This window comes from Pongo pygmaeus, chromosome 6 (assembly GCF_028885625.2).
Source record: "Pongo pygmaeus isolate AG05252 chromosome 6, NHGRI_mPonPyg2-v2.0_pri, whole genome shotgun sequence".
NCBI classification, from domain to species: Eukaryota; Metazoa; Chordata; class Mammalia; order Primates; family Hominidae; genus Pongo; species Pongo pygmaeus.
Genome location: NC_072379.2, coordinates 43,300,124 through 43,315,764, shown reverse-complemented (window position 1 = coordinate 43,315,764; position 15,641 = coordinate 43,300,124). Strand labels below are relative to the sequence as shown.

Below are 15,641 nucleotides of genomic sequence, written 5' to 3'. Positions count from 1 at the left end.
ATGCCTGGCCAGTTGAATAGACCTTTGATTTGGATTTGCATCTTATTATATTATTTTTAGATGCCTACATGAAAATTCAAAATGCCACTAAATACCATATTTGCTTTTGTAAACCAAATAATAATATCATGTTTTATATGAATTTAGGTTCGGAACATCGGGGTTAAAATGGAAAAAATTTTGATAAAAGTTCAAATGATATAAACTCTAGCCTTGGCTCTGTCCTTCTTATTTCCATAATTTTGCTCATATCCTTTAAACAACCTGAGACTTCTATTATTGGTTGGTTTGTCTTAAAATGAAGTCAGGAATATCTACCCTGCCTCCCCAGTGGGGTGATGATGTTGAGGATCACGAGATGGCATCAGGAAAGGGGCTCTGCCACATGTAAGTGCCCTCCAGCGCTTGTTACTAATAATTCACTGTCTAAATGCTTTACTTTTTTCATCTCGTGGAAGTAAGAGATTTCAAAATAACATTGTCACTCAACTGACAGGTCGAAAAGGACAGTAAAGCAGCCTGGCTTTTCTGTTCACAGACCAAACCATTAGGGTCTGTGTCGTTCCAGATCCTTGACAAAGCAGGTGCCAGGGTGGGACTGGACATGCAGGAGATGGGTGAGGAAAGAGCCTGTGAGGGGAAAAGGCCAGGGAGCTGCAAGGGCCTGATCCTCCTGAAAGAGAATGCAAGGGAGGAGGGTGGAGCAGAAGCCCCCAGGCAGCAACATCATTTCTAAAATACTGCCCTCAGAAGAGCCTGGCATCTCCCGGACATGGGCATCCTCTGCATCCCTGCTGTGTGCAGTCATTGGTCAGGGCAGCCTGCAGAGGATGGCCTGGGTGTGGGGGCTCCGGAACACAGGACGGGGGCCATTTCCAGCCGTCCAAAATCTAAGCACTACATTTTCACGGCTGTCACAACGTCATGAAAACTGCCTGTCATATTTGGATGACCATGGCTGCCATTATTTTTAGCAAAATGACATATTAAAAGAATATATTCATCTAGACAATATAATCTGGAAGACAATGCCTCTCTCATTCTTAATGTCTCATTATTAACATTGATTATTTCATTATTTAGTGCCCAGTGTCCTTCTTTATGTTAAATGCATTCCTGTCACTGACAGAAACAATATGAAATTGACCACTATTTTTAGTGATTATTTAACATTGATCTTGAAGTTCAGGCTACTGAAATAATATGTGAAGCAAAAGCTACAGGGATGGTTATTTTAAGGAGAACAAATGGTCATTTTTTTTTAGGGATGTGAGTTTATACCTGTAAAGTGTAAGGAAAATATCTAGTTATTTGAATTAATAAGAGTTTACAAAGCTAACAGTATTCAAATATAAAATTTAAGTCATTTAAAAAGCATCTGATTTTCAATGATAATGAAAATATAAACTATCCATACTTTAATCACTAAGTGCAGAAAGTATGTAATAGAAGTACAAAACTTTACTAAGAAACATAAAAGATTTAAGTTAATCTACCAATATGCCATGTTCTTTCATGAGAAAACTGAATATTGTAAAGTTACATTTTATGTTAATTCATATACAGTTTATGATGTTATTAATAAAATATCCTCTATTTTTCTGTTAATTGACATTTTTTCTTACTTGAAATTATTAACATTATTTTAAAATATTCTGAAATAATGAATAGTCCAGAAGAGGTACATTTCAAGAGGGCAAAGAAGAGGAATGAAATAGGATTAATACAACTGTATTTTAAAGCTACCATAATGAACAAAATGTGATCCTGACTCCAGAAAAAGCAATACGTCCATGAAACTGCATAACTCAGAGTAAATTCTGGCACACGGAAAAATCTGATACATGATAAGGGGGAAGCAGGTTACCAGTAAGGAAGAAGTATGTTATTCACATGCACCCAAATAAATTACAAATGGATCTAAGAGCTGATGTTTTCAAAATAGTGCTATCACATGCTAGATGGGTGTAGAAATAATGTTTACCTCTATCTGGCTGGGAAGGGTGAGTAAGTAGGGCTTTCCAAAATTAAAGTGTTAGGAGGAACCGGAAAGAATAGTTTTAACACATAAAATTGGAAATCTTCCATTAACAGCCAGATACACAAAATTAAAAAGCAAATAACACCCAGGGAAAATATTTGCAACAAGTATGTTAGACAAAATTTTGTAGGCCAGGCACAGTGGCTCACGCCTGTAATCCCAGCACTTTGGGAGGCCAAGGCAGGGGAATCACTTGAGTCTAGGAGTTCAAGACCAGCTTGGGCAACATACAGAGACCTCGTCTCTACAAAATAAAAAAAAAAAAAAAAAGCAGCTTGATATTTTAGAATTCACAGAGCTCATATACTTAAGTAAAATAATAGCAAGCTTGAGTAGATAAGGCTTTAAAGAACAAGATCAGACAGCTCACAACAGGGCAATATAAATTGGCTAAGAGAAGGTTGAAAATGTACAGTCAGGAGATGCAAAGAACTATGGGAACACTCAGTGTTGTTGAGTTTGGGGGAGAAGAACACTTGTGTGGATCATCAGCTGGGTAGAAATTAGGCCCTTTTGTAAGTTCACTTGGCTATGTATTCATAGCCTTTCACTCAGCTATACTCATTCAGGCCATAATATTTCTCACACAAATGAAGCAAAATGCAGTACACATTTTGTGTGTGCGCAAAGATGCTTCTCCACGATTATTTAATAGCAAAAATATAAACAATCTACGTGTCCAAAATGGTATCAAAAAACTAAATGGTAGTGTGTTTATAAAAGGCATCCATTAAAATTTATGAAACTATCTTAGAATTTTCAATGAATTCCAGTTATTAAAATTGGAATACAAAATTGTGTATACAATATGTCTTAAGACAAAAAAAAAAAGGAAAAACAAACGACAACAAGGAATCTACCAAATTGGTTAACAGTGGTAGATTCTGCATCATGAGTGTCTTTTTTTCTTCTGTTTTCTGCTTTTTATAGCTTTCAGATTTTCCACAGTACGAATGAATTATTTTTGTAATAAAAATGAAGAACAATTAATGCTATGTTTAAACCAGATGTGAGATAGCTGCTGTACCTTAAGGTCAAGAGACATTTAATTTGTATTTGCTTTCTGGTAAATTAGATATGTTTCCAGTGTTGAGCTCTCTCCTCCTTCCCTATATTGAAGTCTTTGCAATCAGCTGACACCAAATAGGAGTTCATTATTTTGGAGAGATGCTTTACACCATAATGGCTTTGATGAGTCTCATAAGATCCATTGCCATGGAAAATATTTCTTAAACGATAGAATTCAAAACTCTATTTAAAAAGAGACCTCTGCCATTATCGTTAGCAAACTAACACAGGAACAGAAAAAAACCAAAGACAGAATGTTCTCACTTATAAGTGGGAGCTAAATGATGAGAACTCATGAACACATAAGAAGGGAACAACAGACACTGGGGTCTACTTGAGGGTGAAGAGTGGGAGGAGGGAGGGGAGCAGAAAAGATAACTGTTGGGTACCAGGTTTAGTACCTGGGTGATGAAATAATCTGTACCACCATCCCCTGTGACACAAGTTTACCTGTACGACAAATCTGCACAGGTACCCCTGAACCTAAAATAAAAGTTAAAAAAAAAGAAAAAAATTAATGGGCTATAAATAAATAAAGAGGCCTCTGATTCAAGCAAAAACTAATTAATGGATGGTAAAGGAAATGGGTGAAAGTTTGAGAAGTAACAGTATATTTATGTAATTTCCGAGTGTCTCTCCACAAGATACTTATTATTTACAAAGGATAAAATAGTGACTTTACAGTGGAGAAATCTGACAGACAGCACCTTAACCAAGAGTTGCCATCACCAGTGCAGCTTGTATTGGGTTGGTGCAAAAGTAATTGTGGGTCTTTTTTGCCATACTTTTGATGGCAAAAACCACGATAACTTTTGCACCAGCCTAATACCTCCTGATACAGGGCATTGAGGGCTCAACATGGCTTCTGTGGCTCCTGCTGAAGTCAGAGCCTGACTCTTATCACAAGGAAACATCAGGCAAATTTAAAGTGGGCAGTATTGTACAAAGTAACTAGCCTATACCCTTAAAAACCATCAGTGGGCTGGGCACAGTGGCTCATGCCTGTAATCCCAGCACTTTGGGAGGCTGAGGCGGAAGGATTGCTTGAGGTCAGGAGTTTGAGACCAGCCTGGCCAACATGGTGAAACTCCATCTCTACTAAAAATACAAAAAATTAGCTGGGCATGGTGGCGGGTACCTAATAGTCCTAGCTACTCAGGAGGCTGAGACCAGAGAATCACTTGAACCCTGGAGGCAGAGGTTGCAATGAGCCAAGATCGCACCACTGTACTCCAGCCTGGGTGACAGAGAAAGACTCTGTCTCAAAAATAAATAAATAAATAAATAAAAACAACCAGTGTCGTGAAATACAAAGAAGACAACTGAACTGAATATAACACAAGATCTCGCATCTTGGATTTTTCTTTTTCACAAAGGACATTATTGAGAAAATTGATGAGATCTGAATAAGGTCTGTAGATTAGATAATAGGACCATGTTGAGATTAATATCCTGATTTTTATAACTGTACTGTAGGTATATAAAAGAATGTCTTGTTTTTAGGAAATATGCATCATAGTATTTAGGAGTATGGGAGCATCCTGTCAACAGATTACTCTTGAATGGTTCGGAAAAACATGACACATATGTATGTATAAATATGTACACATATATAAATTATATGTCTCTCACATACAGAGAGACAGAAAAAGGAAAAACAAACAGCAAAATGTGAACATTTGGAGCATCTGCGTGAAATATATTAGGGAATTCATTGTCGTATTCTTACAACTTCTCTGTAAGTCTGAAAGTCTGCCAAGATTTAAAAAAATAAATTAAAGCAGAAAGGGACTGTTGGTTGCAGCTCTTCCAAGCATTAGCACATCATCAGGGCCCTCCAGCTCCTGAGTTTGACATGCCTTTTTCAACACTGAATCCTCTGTCTGTCCTGTAGGGAACAGACGCTATGTGTCTGGTGCTGTTCTTAAGTCCTCTCCATATATTTTCCCTCCAAAATCTGTTGACAGCACTATGAAGTAGATAGAATTCTAATTCTCATTGACAAGTAAGAAACTAACATTTAGAGAGGCTAACTAACTTCCATAAGATCCCACAGCCAGAAAGTAGCAGAATGAGACTTGAACTGGGGCTTCTCTACCTCCCTCTGCTCTTCTGTCCTTTCCACAGTTGGGAATCATATGTCCCTCCCATCACAGCCCCTTGAATGTAAGTCTTTTTTTCTGGGCATTTACAAATCTGAAAGCATCCCTTTTGGTGTTTTCACATGACATGGATTCACTGAATTGATTTCCACCAAGGCATGTTATCTGCTTTGCTCAGTGTGCTACCACTAAAATCATGTTCCGCCTTAGAATTCCTCAAACTATTGGATGCCAGTTAGGGAACATGAAGCAGTGGGCTATTTCACTAAGTCTGTATATGTGAGATCCTTTAAGCTCTTTGGCATAATATGAGCAATCTCTAGCATACTCCGGGTGCTGTTTTGTCAGAAGTCCCTCCTGGGCTATGGTAAACAGTGAAAGCAGCCAAGATGATAACCTCCCTTGGCAGGTCTTCCTCCTCCTCCCTCCCTGTTCCAGATGCTATGATGGAAGATGGCACTTCTTTTAAAACGTAAATGCCTCCAGGAGGACCCAGTTTAGGTCTGTGAAATTCAACATCATAATTGTGTTAGTGCCTTCACGGAGACTCACTGCTTGCCAGCTAAAGAGACTGAAAAGGACCCAAGATAGTAGATTCAAGGAGAATATGTAGACCTTGGATGGTGCTAGAGACATACTTCCCCTGGTTTTCAATGCTTGGGATGAAAACCTAGTGAAGATATAGGAATTCAGCTGTGGGCTTGTACCAGTAACATAGATCGTCAGCTGTTGTCAGCAGGAACCAAGTCCCGCTGGCAGCCTTGAGGAAGGCACACAAAATGTATTCTGACATAAGAACCTCTTGGGGCCGGGCACGGTGGCTCACGCCTGTAATCCCAGCACTTTGGGAGGCTGAGGTGGGCGGATCACGAGGTCAGGAGATTGAGACCATCCTGGCTAACACAGTGAAACCCCATCTCTACTAAAAAATACAAAAAAAAAATTAACCGGGCGTGGTGGCGGGCGCCTGTAGTCCCAGCTACTTGGGAGGCTGAGGCAGGAGAATGGCGTGAACCTGGGAGGCGGAGCTTGCAGTGAGCTGAGATCGCACCACTGCACTCCAGCCTAGGCAACAGGGTGAGACTTTGTCTCAAAAAAAAAAAAAAAAAAAACCTCTTGGAGGAATTTGATCCCAGAGTTGACAGTAATTGGAGAAAACTGATTGTTAAGGAAAGAGCTTGGAATTTCAATGAAAGAAAGAAACCAGCAAATACAAAAAGAAAAAGTAGAGGACCTGGTTGATTGGGATAGTTTGAATGGGCCACAGGAAAGAAGAAAGACACCCCTCAGTGCAACCTTACAAGTCTCTATTTGTGCCAGAACCTCTCCTCCACTGGTGAACTATAAGAACCCTCCTTCAAAGTAGGTCAATTTAGGCAAAAGCCAAGTGCTGGTGGCATAAAAGAATCAGGACATGCCATCTTGCCCCGAGCAGTGGAATTTAATTCAGAAGAGGAGTAGAAATGGAGGCTGGCTGTGCAACTGCATTAGCTTGCTTTTGCTGGTTATGCTGTGAAATAAATATCCATACAATCTCAGTGACTTCCACAACAAACGCTTATTTCTCACTCACATCACATTTGGCTGTGGGTCAGCTGCAGCTTTGCTTCCCCTTGTGGTTTGGGCTCAGATGTGCTTCTGAAGTGTAGGCTGAAGGCATAGCCCAATCTAGAACTAGAACATGGTGTTCTTGCAGGAAAGGGGGCAGTAGCAAGAGGGATGGTGAAACTCATGATACCTCTTAAAACTTCTTGCTTACAGTGAACATCACATTTAATTGGCCAAAGCCAGACCTCCGCTCTAGAATGTAAAATAATCCTCTCTGGGGAGAGGAGGCAAAGGACTCTAGGCTTTCACCATCTCCAGAAGAGAGAAGACTTTATATTTCTCCAGAAGTCTCTTTAGGGTAGCCAATTATCATCCTTTAACCCATGTGCCTTTGCTCAGAAATCATTAACACCAAAAACATAAAAATATTCATGGAACATTGTTTCATGACACTCATGCTTTTTAATATTCTGATTACTGTGTTTAGTTGTAGAGACCCAGTTTTCAGAGTTGTGGAGATGAGTGTCCCTCTGGCTCATAGCTCTCAGTAGGCACATATTCTCCTTTGGCTGACATATAGAGACTGGATCCAAAATCTAACTTCTCTCCTTCTCCCTAGCTGGTTGACACTATCTCCCAGAACCTCTATTTCTATGTTCAATATCACATCTGGAAACTCTTAATGTTTTCATATATATGCAATGTAGAAACAACAGTTACTTAAAATATCACAATTTGGATATTATAAGTTTTCTTGCCTCATTAGCCCTCCATTTCTTATTACCAACTAACATAATTTATTTAGTCTCCAGGACTTTTTAGATTCTATTATGGTAAAGACAAGAGTTGACCACACATAGTCGCATATATCCAAGTCAGCGCATGCCTATGGGTTTTAATATCTTTATGTTGAAAGATGCTGCTGTTTGCTTTTCAATGTCTTAGACACTCATGTGTCTGTAGAATCTTAAAATATTATCCAGTGGAAAAATATGTAATTGGAAAAAGTGGTGGTGCAGTCCATTTAGCAGGTCGATGATAGATTTTCCTGGATGCCTCTCCTTCCCCCAAATAATAACTTCCATAAAAATAGTTTTATGAAAGCTTCCAAAATGGTGCAAAATAATACTGTTGTGGAAGCTAGAAACAGGGATCGGTATATCTGACTCCAGAATTGATTTCCAGGATAAAGGTGCAAATGGACTCTGAAGATCAGCCCAGACCTCTGCCTACCTGCACATTTCACCTGCCCTTGGTAGCTCCAGGCCTGCACCAGTCAGTCTCAAAGCCTCCACTTGCTCCTCTCTTCCTGTGTTTATTGGAGCTCTCCAGTTCCCAAAAATGCAGCAAAGCTGGAAGTAGGTATAGCGACACAATGGGCATAATAGAAGCTGTGATAGCTGCAATAGAAAAAGGCAGATTCAGAGAGAGAGACATGGAAATAGATTATAGCTTCTGGTACGGGAAAGATAAGATGCTTCATATCATCCAGAAATAAGCTTCATCGCAGGTAGCGAGATGAGCAGGTGAGGAGCAGCCAGCTTCTCTCCACAGTCTGCAAGAGCAGCGTGTGATATACGGGTTGCTAAAGAAGCAAAAGGTTAGCCACAGGCTTTACAAATTACATGCCTGTGACAGCTCTCTTCTATCTACAATTCTGCCAAATTCTCACCACCCACACCTCTCCCACCCTGTTCACACCACCGTGTCTGGCCTAGATTCTTGCAAGGTCTCCCAACTTCCTCCCTCCTCTTCTTTCCAGTGTGTTCCTAAAGCAGCAGCCAAAGAGCCCCTGCTCACTGCCAGCCAGATCATGTCGCTTCCCCACTCAGGGCTCACCAGTGACTTCCCACCTTGCAATGTGTGAACACCAGAGTCCTTCCAGTGAACTAGAAGCCTAACACAACCCGGCCCCTTGTGACATCCCCAGCTTTATTTCCTTCTGTCCTCCCCTTTGTTCCCCATGCTCTGGCCACACTGGCCTCTGCAGATGCTCTCCCACCTCAGGCCTTTTTTTTTGCCTGGAATATTCTTCCCTTGGGCAGGAATGGACACTTCCTTTTCTTCCTTCAGGTCTTTATTCAAAACCTCCTTATCTTTGAAGCTTTTCCTGGAGACCCAGGGAAACCTTCATGTCCTACCCACATCTTAACATTTCATTTCTCATTTGTTATTTCTTGAAGTTGCATGATCTCTAACATGTGCAGTTTACTTATTTATTGTGTTTTTGGTTGCTCTCTTTCCCTCAACACGAGCTCCACAGCCAGGGCCTGTAGGCTGTGTTGCTCACTCACGTATTGCCTGATCCACAGTGCCTGGTATGAAGTTGGCCCACCACAGACATTTGCTGAGTGAATGCATGAATGAAAAGCCCCCTCCACATGAGGCCCTGAAAGGAAATATGTGCACAGCAAATGAAATAAGTGCTGAATGAGGTCACCTTTTATGACTATCTTGGTCCCTGTCCAGGCGTCTCCTCCCTATCTCGTTGCCTCACAATAGTGAATCGCCAGCAAATCCAGCCAATCCCCTGCCAGACCCGTGGTCCAGACCCAAGTCTTGATGGCACTAGTCCCTTGGAAGCCAGCCAGAGCACACCTGGGGCTGGCCAGGTCAGGAGAGCCTCCCCTGGAACTGGCAGAGCCATATCCAAAGGAGCCCAGAGCTCTGTTCCTGGGGACCCTGCAGGAAGAAGTGGAGTCCCCTGGCCCCCACACCCAGCACCTTACTTGGGGTGAAATCCACAGAGAGTAACCCCTGCTCTGAGGAGTGGCCACAGCAGGAGGAGGTTTGGCCCTCCTTGATGGGGGACCTCTGCCCTCCCAGCCTGCACTTCAGACCAGGAAAAGTGTTTAAAGATAATACTTGGGAACAAATACTAGGCTGATAAAAGACAACAGAAGGGAATAAGGGACTATTATTCTTTAAAAATGCAGAATAAGAGAGGCATCCTTGGCCCAAGCCTATGATAATTTCAGAAAACCTTTTGAACTCAAGAAAAAAGGAAAACATGGACTACCAAGCAGCTAGGACTTTGTGTGAGCTACATGAGGAAATCTATGAAGATTCATTTAAAAAATCAAAAGGAATTTAATCCGTACAGAGACATGGTGCTCCTGGATGGGATAACTTAATGTGCAAAACTTTCCCATATACATTTATTAGTTTAATTTAACCCCACTAACAAGATACATGAGTCTTTATGTTCTGGAGGATGGCCAATGGGTCTCAGTGTTGGGCTCTACTGGCATCTTGGTGGGGAGTCCTGAGTGTGGTCATGGGTGTGGGTGGCATTCTCCTACACACCCAGCACACTCCCCTGGGCCCACAGTAACCAGCTCTCTGGATTCTAGATGGACAAAAATGCAAGCACACCTAAGAGAACTTATTTCAAAAATCAATGAAGGGCCGGGCACGGTGGTTCACACCAGTAATCCCAGCACTTTGGGATGCCAAGAGGGGCGGATCACTTGAGCCCAGGAGTTTGAGAACAGCCTGGGCAACATAGCGAGACTCCGTCTCTTTTATAGAAATGAGAAATTAAAATTAATGAAGGAGGTACCTCTGCTACCCAATGTGATATATATAATAAATATACAGTAAATATGTTTATATGTGCTAGTCCATGTATATGCACACATGCAAACACTAATCTTCATGGGTGGGCATATGAATAGAAACAGCAATAGGAGTAAAGTCCTGAAATAGACACAAGTTAATAAGAAATTTCATATATTATGATATATTAAGTGATTACTTAATCTATTTCATTATTTAAGTAAGTACTAAAATTATTAAGTGATTTGGAAAACCATTCATGGGGAGAAAAGCTAAAATGAAAGAGTGAATTCAAAGTGTCTGAGACAGGTCTCAATCACTTTAGAAAGTTTCTTTTGGCAAGGTTAAGGCTTACTCCTGACGGTGTCAGGAGGTCCTGAGGCCCAAGGTGGTTGGAGTACAGCTTGCTTTTGTACATTTTAGGGAGACATGAGATGTCAATCAATAGGTATAAGATATACATTGGTTTGGTCCGGAAAGGTGGGAAAACTTGAAGCAGAAACTTCTAGGTCGTAGGTAGATAGATAAGAGACAGAAGATTGCATTCTTTTGAGTCCTTGATCAGCCTTTTGCTGAATACTCAATGTAGTCTGGCTCAGTGAATCTGCATTTTTACATAAACAATAGGGCAGAGGAAGCAATCAAATATGCATTTGTCTCAGGTGAGCTGTGAAGATCAGCTATCAATTCACATTGCCAGGGTGAAATTCAACAGAACTATTTTAGGGTAAAGATCATGAGGCCCACAACAAATTTCCTTGTGGGCACATTATGAGGGAGGTATGTAGCTTTTTAAAAATCTTTATAGCTGCCTTATTTAGAAATAAAATGGAAAGCAGGTTTGCCTGCGATAGTTGCCAGATTGACTTTTCCCTTGGGTTAGTGATTTGGGGGTCCCAAGATTTATTTTCCTTTCACAATAGTAAATGAAACAAAAAAACTAACTATACCCAGTGATACATTTCAGAAAGAAGAGACTATAAAGGTAAAGTGAAAACTAGGGAAGAGAAGGAGGGAGGAAGGGAGGAAGGGAGGAAGGAAGCAGGGATGGGAGGGAGGAAAGAAAGAAAAAGGAAGGAAGGAAGGAAGGAAGGAAAGAAGTAGGTAGGTAGGTAGGTAGGTAAAGTGTGACTGTTTGCCTAATGGAAGCTGGGGCTTCAGAGGTTCTGGGGAGAAGGGACATTGCTGCCAGTGTCTTAAAGGTATTTCTGACCAAAATAAAATGTAAATCACTGGAGAAGACCTGCCTGGAGCCCTCCTCGGCTCTTAAATGGAATGCTCTAACATCTTGTTGTGTGTTCAGCTCATCTGTTCAGTGTGTCTCCCCTCCTGAAGGGCAGGGACCACACTAGTCTTTGCAGGGTGGGCCACTGAGCATTGGCACTCTGGAGCCAGGTGCCTGGCTCTGAATCTGCTTTTCTGCTCCTTACTACTTGCATGACATTGGGCATATTACAGTGACTCTCCATGCCTCAGTTTCCTCCTCTGTAAAGTGTAGACAGTTATAGCAACTGCCTCGCTAGATTATTGTGAGGATCAAATGGGTTAATATGTGTAAAGCACTCAAAACAGTGCCTGGCACATAGGAAATCACATCAATACTAGAGATGAGCATTTACCCCCGTATCTGCAGCTCCCAAAACAATGCCAGCTATATGGGAGACAGTCAATGCATGTTGGGTGACTCTGAGCCTGCTTTGCTAGATAATACCTCTCCAACTCCCTAAGAACACAAGCAAACCACCCCTCAAGGATAACTGGTGACAGATTTTGAAAATAGAGGCAGAAATGCAATTCACCAGACTTTTTTATTTCCCCCCACTTGGAGCCTGCAAAAGCGCTGAGTAGGACTTAGTCTGCTTGCATATCCATGACGGGAAAGTTAAATGAGATACTGAAGCCAATGGGAGAGGGCCCTTGGTTGCTCAGGGCAGAGTGAAGCCTGTATCCGTTGCATAATTCTGCCCCATCATATTGCTTTTTGTAAAAGGAAAATGTTTTGATAGTCTGTCACTGAAATCTGTTTTTAATGAAAATACCCTAGGATTAGCTATTATTCTTAGAAGACAGCTCTGTTGTGGAGTTATTCAAGGATGGAGTTCTATTACATGTGTTTGCCCATCACAGATGTGCCTCAGATGAAACATGAAGGTTAGGGAAGAAAGCAAACAGCTCTGGGCTGAGCAGCAATAAAGCGCTGCATTGGGAGGGATAGCACTGGTGGGGAGGGGTCCCAGCTCATGGACATGACGCTGGCACCACAGTGGGTGCCGGCCAGAAGCTGTCCCCATCCCTGTTCTTACCACCTTGGCTCCAGGACCCAGCTTGACTTCTCATGTGACTTTTCCCTTTGGTACTCAGAATTGGAGTCTGAGGAGTAAGGCCTGGGGAGGAGGTGGCCACACCCACAGGTGGTCATATTTATGTTGCCTGGTTATGGAGTTAGAACTGTTCCTCTAGGGACAAACTGGATCTTTGGACCAGTCTATCTACAAACAAGGATGGCTCCCTCAGGTTGGGAAGAAAGTGTCAAATGGGAAGTTAGGGAACGTGGAAGTTTAAAGTGAAGCCATCTTTATGTTCTCCCTGTGTGTCATTGTTTAGCCATATGGATATGCTACAGAAGTGAAAAAATGTATGAATGAATGAAAATGAAAAATATATGAGTAAAATAAATATCTTTAAAAAGGAATAGCCCACTGGCTATACCACTAAGTTCATGCTCTTCAAGTAAAGCCTGGACTATTTGTCAAATCCTTTTTTTCCCTCTAATGTAAGAGGGTTTTTCTGTCATAGAGGAGGGGCCTGGGAATTTGGAAGGCATTGTAAGTCATTGCTGACAGGAAATGATGCTATTAGGTATTGGATCATAAAGAGACCTCCTCCCAGGAAAATGAATTCAGTGACAATAACACCATAATGTTATATAACAGTAAATTTTATATCTCCTGAAAATTGATGTTGGATCAAAACAAGGGACTGAAAGAAAATAGATTGGGACAAAACAAAGTCAGTCAGAGCCCAACTCATGCTGATGGAATCAAGGTCACAAAGTTTAAAACAGAACTTCCAACGTGAGACCAGACGGCCACTTTTTTGGCCTGCTATCCAGTCTGGCTGATGGCTGATGGCTGATGAATACTTGCTGCGTCATCAGCCAAAAGGGAGACAATCTAGTGAAACTCTTCATCCCACCTCTTGGGCTCTTGCAACAAAGAATAGTTTTATTAAATTAGCAAATGTAATTTTCTGGTCTCTAAGGAGAAGAAAGTTTTAAAAATCCCCTTCAAAATATGTGCAACTGAGTCTTACTTTGTCTTTGCAAGGGTGTCTAGTGTGACGTTTCAGGAATTAACCACATATATGGGAATGCACACACAGGTTTTCCTTCCTTCATGTACCAGGTTGGTTGGTCTGTTGGCAAATAGTTATTAGATGGCTCACACTGTGCTAGGGTCTTTGCCCTAGAGGGCAAAGATAGAAGAGGAGGGCCGTAAATTTCCTTGAGGGGTTTGGGGTCACTGAAATAGGAATTGTATGTCTTTAAATATCTCTACAGCTTGGCACCTCCTGTTGGAACTCAACAAATCCTAAATGCCAATTGTCCATACTTAGGACAACTTAAAATAATTGATAGTCACAATGATAGTCTTTTGTGAGGGGCAATTGCCCCAGCTGACCAGATTTCTGGGGATGTCAGATACACCCACTTAAAATAAGTGTAAATTATTTTTAAATATCACAAGCCCCCTTTGAGGATCAGCCACTCCAGGGCTTCTTAGCTGTGATGCGCTCTTACAGCCCCAGACCTGTAGGGACACGACCCTCCCAGAAGGGGGCACACTGGCTGGGCTTCCCACAAACTACCCCATAAAAAAGAGAACCTTACCCGAACAAGGACTTCTGGCTTTCTTCTAGGGTGGGGTTCTGAGTGACCTTTCATCATATTGTTTGTCGTCTGTATGACTTGGCTTTTCAAAAGCAAATGTACTTTGTTTCTATAATTAGGAAAAAAAGTTTTTTTAAAATGTCATCTTTTGCCAGGCACAGTGGCTCACGCCTGTAATCCCAGCACTTTGGGAGGCCGAGGCGAGCGAATCACGAGGTCAGGAGATCGAGATCATCCTGGCTAACACGGTGAAACCCCATCTCTACTAAAAATACAAAAAGTTAGCGGTGGTGGGCGCTTGTAGTCCCAGCTACTCAGGAGGCTAAGGCAAGAAAATGGCGTGAACCCGGGAGGCAGAGCTTGCAGTGAGCCGAGATCCGGCCACTACACTCCAGCCTGGGCGACAGAGCAAGACTCCGTCTCAAATAAAGTAATAATAAATAAATAAATGTCATCTTTTATATTGCTAGCTTTTATGTATTCCACCCATGAATGATCTTGACCTCGTCCTCAAAAAATCCTCCACTTATCAGACGACAGACCGAATGAAAGACGAGGGAAGCAAAACAATGAAACAATTTGTTTTAGCCTATGATAAATCACAGTATGTTCTGAAGGGTAATGTGCTTTCTAATATTTGGTTTTTAATCTTAGTTCATTTGGGTAGGGACAGATCAATATTTGCCCAGGAGAAACATCCTGCTTGGTTCATTTGATTTTTAATAATCCTAACTCTACTCAGGTGACCTAGCAGCTGTGGCAGAGCATCAGGCCTCGGAGGTGGTGTCACTGCCAGTCAGCGTTGATGAGTAGTGACAGGCCCTGTCGGATGGTTGATTCACAGGGCTCTAGAGAGGTCCCAGGGGTTTGCAGGGCATGAACAGGGTGCGGCAGCCAGGACCTATGGAGAAGCGGCCTCAGGCAGGGCTGGGCCTCCAACACCGCCCTGCTCTCCTGTTGCTGTGCCGCAACGGTCTGCAGAGGGACCCTCCCCACATGACTTCCTGCTGTCCTGTGCCGAGCACTCCTAGAGGATTTTCCTGAGGGTCATGGCCACTTGAGTGCAACAGAGGAACTGGCTGTGTATAGCTGTGTATAAACCAGTTGTGCCTTTGAAGGAAGAATCATCTAATCTAAGGTTATTTTAAAGTAGTACTTTGTTGATTCCTAATACTGTCCCTTGCCATTTCCTGGGGATTTCCTCTACTTGAAATCTGTGCACTCATTCGCTGCTGTCAGGCTGGATCCCATATGGCAGAAGCAAGGGGCCGTGCAAATCTGTGTAGCTGAAGGTGGGCTGCGAGCAGGGAGTAGAAGTACTCATCAGATGGCTTTTGTGTGGACAGGTCACTTGGTCCCCATTTGATTCCTTCATTTCCTTGGGCTCCAGTTTATTCCTGATGGACGAGGGTTCCATCCAGGTTCTCTTTGGTGG

At 42.1% G+C, this 15,641-nt stretch overlaps 1 protein-coding gene across 3 annotated transcripts in view; it reads left to right on the top strand.

Annotated features, from left to right (window-relative positions):
- Positions 1-15,641, top strand: part of HECW1 (HECT, C2 and WW domain containing E3 ubiquitin protein ligase 1) — a 460,467-nt gene that overhangs the window by 113,642 nt on the left and 331,184 nt on the right. The window lies entirely within an intron of this gene.